The sequence below is a fragment of the Balaenoptera physalus genome (genome assembly GCF_965194825.1).
Source record: "Balaenoptera physalus genome assembly, chromosome: 4".
Taxonomy (NCBI): domain Eukaryota; kingdom Metazoa; phylum Chordata; class Mammalia; order Artiodactyla; family Balaenopteridae; genus Balaenoptera; species Balaenoptera physalus.
The window spans coordinates 31,636,152-31,642,302 of record NC_138891.1 but is presented as its reverse complement, the minus strand read 5'-3'; the positions used below and the strand labels follow the sequence as shown (position 1 = coordinate 31,642,302).

Genomic DNA, 6,151 nt, shown 5'->3' with positions numbered 1-6,151 from the left:
GGGCTTAGTTGCTCTGCAGCATGTGGGATCTTCCTGGACCAAGGCTCGAACCCGTGTCTTCTGCAGGCGGATTCTTAACCACTGTGCCACCAGGGAAGCCCCTGACTGGCAGTTTAATAGGCAGTAGTTACAGAATTTTTTAGTAAGGTTGTGGCTACTTCTCAGGGATCTTCTCCTTCAGTTTTTTTTTTTTTCTTTTTTTTCTTTTTGTCATTTCATCAAGGTGTTCTAAGTCCCTTTTCAAATATTTTCAGATTATTTTCTCTCCTGTGAAACACAAAAACAATGGCAGGTGGGAGGAAATTCACAGAATGAACAATAAAATGTCTCTTGCCTGAAATCTTTGCCTCCAAAATGGGAGATGATGATTCAGTAGAACTACAATGTGCAGCCACTAGGTTGGTGCCCATGTAGTCCTAAAATTGTTTGGCTGTAAGGGCATCATGTGATACCTCTAAGTATTTTGTTGGTGATTTGTTTCTAAAAGGTAAAGAGCTAAAAGATTTTTGTTCCTGCTAAGAAATGCCAAGCATATGAACACAGGCAGCTATTCCATCTCTGAGTTTCTCTGCCTGGGCCTTCTTTCTGAGAGCTCCCTGCCTTCCCTTTAGAATCATGCTCATTGTACTTTTTCTTGACCTTGCTTTCCCTCCTCCCCACCATTAAAGGTGATCAGTCCAAATGGACACCTGATTCAAGCTAAACCAATCAGACACCTTTCCCTGGGAATTTGGACTTGAGGCAAAAGTCCATTTCTCTTTCAAGAGAAACTGTATAATATGTGAAACTGTGAGGTGTAGACAACCATGTGCCATGTGGATTGAAGAGCAGAAAAAGCTGGGTGCAGAAAGAAGAATGAAGTAGATATGCAGAGAGAAGTGGGGTAGGGGAGACAGAAAGAGAGAGAGAGAGAGAGAGAGAGGGATGTGGACTTTTTCAGGTTCTATGCAGTATCCTTGTAATTGCTCACTTTTGCTTAAGTGAACATAACTTTTTACCTGCAGCCAAGAGGAGTCTTAACTTTTCCTCCCACTCCTGGCAAGTGTATGATATAGAAAATATGAATTTGCCCAACAAGGTAATCCTGGACTCACAGGAAACACTTCGATCCTGTAGGAGCCTCTCCTTGCTGCAGGAAGAAATCTGCCTGTTTTCTGAGCTCTTTCCCCACACCAGCCCTCGAAGGGTCTAGAAAGACTCAATCTGAGGATCAGGACAGACTGAGGTTTGGGGGCTCCCAAGGATTTGAGGCTGTTAGAGCCCCTAGTTAAATGGCTAGTCTATAGTGCCTAGTCATCATTTGTGATGTATTTTTTCTGTAACAAAATGCATTCTGAGTTCCAAATGACCAATTTACAAAACGACTTTAGGACTACAATCCTTTAAAAAAAAAAAAAAAGCAGGGACTGCCTGTTCCATATTAATTAGTAGTGATGATTCACAACACAGAAGGGGTCCTTTAATACACACAAGCACTCTATTAATCAGGGCTTGATTGCATTTTAAGTTCCCTCCAACACATTTGACTTTTCATTTATTTAATGAGCGGGAAGAGACAACTAAACTTCAATTTTCTGTGCATTGAATGGCCATTAGGTGACAAGGCATTTGTGAAATGACACTGTAAGTCAGTGGAGGAAAAATAACTTTAAAAATATCCTCTCTCTCTTTTTTTTTTTTTTTGAGGAACAGACAGAATTCTGTAATGCTCACAAAGGAAGAAGCAATTAAGACTCTGATTCAGTTAAGAAGTTATAAGAGAAATATAATTTGAAAGCCTGGAGGCACTAGACAGTTTGAGTTCTGGCTCTTTTTTTTTTTTTTTTTCAATTTGAAAGCAGTCACTGTTTACTAACTGACCAGATTACAGAAATAATCATGGTAGATACCTTAGTTCATCCTTCTAATAAGCCTGTTGATCTGGTCTTCCCTGTTGCCAGCGTCTCCACCTTCCACAAAATGGGTGGTCATTTTCTTCATTCCACCTCGGGGAGAAGACAATTTGAAGGGCCACAGGAAGTTGTTTGCGTCTTTGAACACAAACGTTTTCCAACAGTATGATCTCATGAATCAGATCCTCCATGCAGATAATACCGTATTTGCCAAGAGATGGAGCAATCAACACGTTATCTGTCAGGGCAATTCGCTTCTTCTTGATTTTGCTGTAACCACGTTTGTAGATCAATTCATTTACTGACTTCAGGTCTGGGTACCTCCAGGCAATGTACGGTTCCACAATTCTCAGCATGTTAATTGAAGCCTTGTTGAGCTTCACAAAGGTGCCATTGAAAATCTGACGGAGACGGAGAAGCTGCAACACCTTTCGAACCTGCAACACCTTTCGAACCTGGCTCACACCATTGATACCTCTGATCCTGATGACAAACGCCGATTTGGGTTCCGCGGGTACGTGGAAGTTGCCAGCTTTTCTTGCCATCCCAGCCATGCGAATTTCAGTTCTGTACATCTGCCTGTATTCCCTGTGATAGTGCTTAGCTTTTTCATAGATAAGCTTCCTCCTCGCCTTTCGAAGCATCTTTTGGGCAAATTTCTTTCTCAGGCGCTTGATCTTAAGCTCTGCGAAATTCTTTCGCTTTTTCTTAAGGGTTTCTGGCACAGCAGGAACCTTCTTTTTCTTCTCTTCCGCACCCTCCATGGTTCCAACTGGAAAGAGCTGAGTTCTGGCTCTTTTGTTACAACTCAATGACCTTCGGCAAGACACAAATTTATCTGAACCTTTGTTTTCTTATCTGTAAAATAGGAGTTCCAGTAAGGCTTGCCTGCCAATTCTTACAGAGTTACTGTGAGATTCATGTGTGACTGTACATGTGAAATTGTTTTGTAGTCTGTAAAGTATTATATAAATATTATTCACTCTTATTATGACAACTGAAATACTAATAACTTTTAATTATTTTGACTAGTGGGAAATGTCTACAGTCATATGGTCAAATTAGGAGTTACTGTATGGCAGACACTACATGAGAATAAATTCACCCTCTGATCCAAGATTATATGCAAATATATATTTTTATTTTTACTTATTTATTTATTTATTTTTATAAGCCAATCTTTTTATTTATTTATTTATTTACTTTTTGCTGAGTTGGGTCTTTGTTGCTGCGTGCGGGATTGCGACGAGGGGGGCTACTCTTCGTTGTGGTGTGCAGGCTTCTCATTGCGGTGGCTTCTCTTGTTGTGGAGCACGGGCTCTAGGCGCGTGGGCTTCAGTAGCTGTGGCACGAGGGCTCAGCAGTTGTGGTGCACAGGCTTAGTTGCTCCGCGGCATGTGGGATCTTCCCAGACCAGGGCTCGAACCCACGACCCCTGCATTAGCAGGTGGATTCTTAACCACTGCGCCACCAGGGAAGCCCTCAAATATATATTTTTAAAGGAAACGTTTGTTGTTTTTAAGCATGTGTGAGTTGAACTCATGCCTGTAGGGTTAGCTCTCTTGTGGAGCAGCATTTGCCTCCTGGGCCCTCCCTCCATCCACCCTGTCTTGGTTTGGCTGGTCCTCTCTTCGTCTCCTTGGCTCCAAACCACGGTTGACTTTTCTTTACCAGGCACGAAAAGTGACCTCACTTGAGTCTGGACAGTTCTGAGACAGAGAGATAACAGTAGAGCTTGTATATGCTTGGCTCTTGTCAACATGACAAATAAGACAGGGGAAGAGAGGTGGCTTGAACAGCTGGTGTAACCAGATCTGGGACTTATTTGGGTAGAGGGAGGAGTTGAATGACATCATCAACCAATGAATGTCCTATCAGGTGGTAAACTCTTCCAAGCTCGGCTTGAAAGACCACTTCTGGTCTTGCACATAGTGGGCACCCCAATATTTTTTCTTTAAAAAAAATTAAAAAAAATTTTTTTTCCAAATTTATATACATATATAAAAAACACACATATATATATACACATATATATATATTTCTTGAATATATGAATAATACCGAGCACCTTGAAATTTCCCCCCAAACACTGCTAATTAGTTCTTTCATCACACCCAAAATAATATTAATAATATGGTTTGGGCTTCTGAGGGTGATGATTCAATTTCTCTATCATGTGACACATTTATAGGTCTACACAGATCTAAGTACATAAAGAGAGACATTTATCTATGTATTTTATTTTTACATAGACATTTTATTTTTTGGTATTATTTTAGCATCTTATTTTTTATTCATTTCCCACCCGCCTCCGTGTTTTTGAACAAAGTTGTAATTATGGTATTCATTAATACTTGCTTCTGGATTTTTTTTCATCAAAAATTATTAAAAAAAAATTTTCTCATTGATATATTGTCTTCATAAGTACTACTTCAGATAGCTACCCAAAATTCACTGGATATATTGAGCCGTCACATATACTTAACCAATCTCACGTTAAGTGTTTAAGAAACTTCTAATTTTCCCCTACTATAGATTATGCTGCAACTGGCAACTTTCCAATACAGCTTCTAGTTAACCTCCAAACCACGCTTTATGTTGTTAAGCATTTTCTTTTTCTTTCCTTTTTTTTTTGTGGGGAGGGCGTGCTACGCGGCTTGCGGGATCTTAGTTCCCCAACCAGAGACTGAACCCACATGTTGGCAGTGAAAGCATGGAGCCCTAACCACTGGACCTCCAGGGAATTCCCGTGTTAAGCATTGCCAAAAGTGTATTTTTCTTTTCTAAAAATATATTAATTAATTAATTAATTTTTCCATTTAAAATTCTTTTCTCCAGTCCAAAAAAAAAAATACATATGTTTAGTAAAAATACTAAAGGATAAACAACTCGTGCACAGTTACCCAAGTAAAGACTAAATCTCAGAAATTCCTTCTTCCTCTTGTGCAACTGCATTGCTGAAGTAACAGATAACATTAGGCAGACCACAGTCCTATCCATCATCACCGTCATCATCACCTTGATCAAAATTATCTTCCTTATGATCACACCAGTGATGCATTTTTGAGGAACACCAAAGTGAAGCCTGACAGTGAGACCCGCATCTGGGGAGAGTAAATGCAAAACTGGGTGGCAGCACCGATCATTGTAAGTATTTGTAAACTTGCCATATGCTGGACACTGTGGTAGACACTTGAGATGCGGTAAATTATGAATACACAAGTACCATGTCAAGGAACTGGTCAACTCTTAGCCTCCCGTTGAACTAATCTTCAACAATTTTCTGGACTCTTTATTATTCAAACCCTTATCTGTTCAAAGTCCTTGTCTGTTTTGCTCCTTTTCAGTTGCTAATGGTGATTCTGCTCTGGGAATTTTCTCCATACTGGTTCAGCAAGTCCAGGCAGGTTCTGCCCCAAGGGCTTCTGGGCTAGAGTCCTTTAACAACTCACTCACCCCACCAAGTTTCTGACCATTCACCTGAGCTGGAATCATTCACTCAGACCAAGTCAGTGACTCAGAGCTGAGAGAAGCAGCCTGTGGCTTTCCTCAGGCAAAATGGCAGGCAACAGCCACTGGGCTAGGCTAGCGTACTGGACACTCCTGTGGAGAACACCTTGTTAGGCATGGGGAAGAGAAAAAAGAAAATGAAGTCCTCTTACACTTGTCCTCAAAGAGCTTGCAATCCTTTTCAGGAGCTGAGTCCATAGGCAGTGCCAAAATTACAGTGAATGGCGAGAGGGTACCTTACAAACTGTTAAGAGTACACCAGTGGGTGCTGGAAGAGGAACGGGCAAAATCACGTGAGGATCATCGTTCCCTCAACAAGGAATTATGGCCTTCAGAGAAGCAATTCCATAAGGGAATGCAAGATGTGTCTAGCCCTGCAGCTATTTACAATCCAGTTGGCGAGGCAAGAGATAGTGAGGTAAAAGTTAAAATATAATATAAAGCAGTGTTACGTGTGATTATGTGTCAAGGGAGTGAAAAAGACAAGAACAACCTGAATTTAAGGGAAAGGAGGGATGGCTGAAGGTTTGACAATAGAGTATGGAGGGCAGTTTTGAGCAGGGTTCAAACAAAGAGATAGGTGTAGTGAAGGACTAGTCCAAATGTGCTTGGGTCAGAGCCTAGCTGGAGTGGATGAGGGACACATCTGTGTAAAAATTAAGGTCAGAAAGCTGTGAAGATGGCAGTTTGTTGGGAGTCCTTGGGTGCTGGATTGATAGCTCTGACTTTTATTCTTTTGGGTAGTTGTT

At 40.9% G+C, this 6,151-nt stretch overlaps 1 pseudogene across 1 annotated transcript; it reads right to left on the bottom strand.

The window, feature by feature from the left end:
* Positions 1–982: 982 nt before the first annotated feature.
* On the bottom strand, positions 983–2,702 carry LOC309659703 (large ribosomal subunit protein uL30 pseudogene; annotated as a pseudogene). Its single transcript has one exon. The product of its transcript is annotated as a large ribosomal subunit protein uL30 pseudogene (transcript).
* Positions 2,703–6,151: the final 3,449 nt, after the last annotated feature.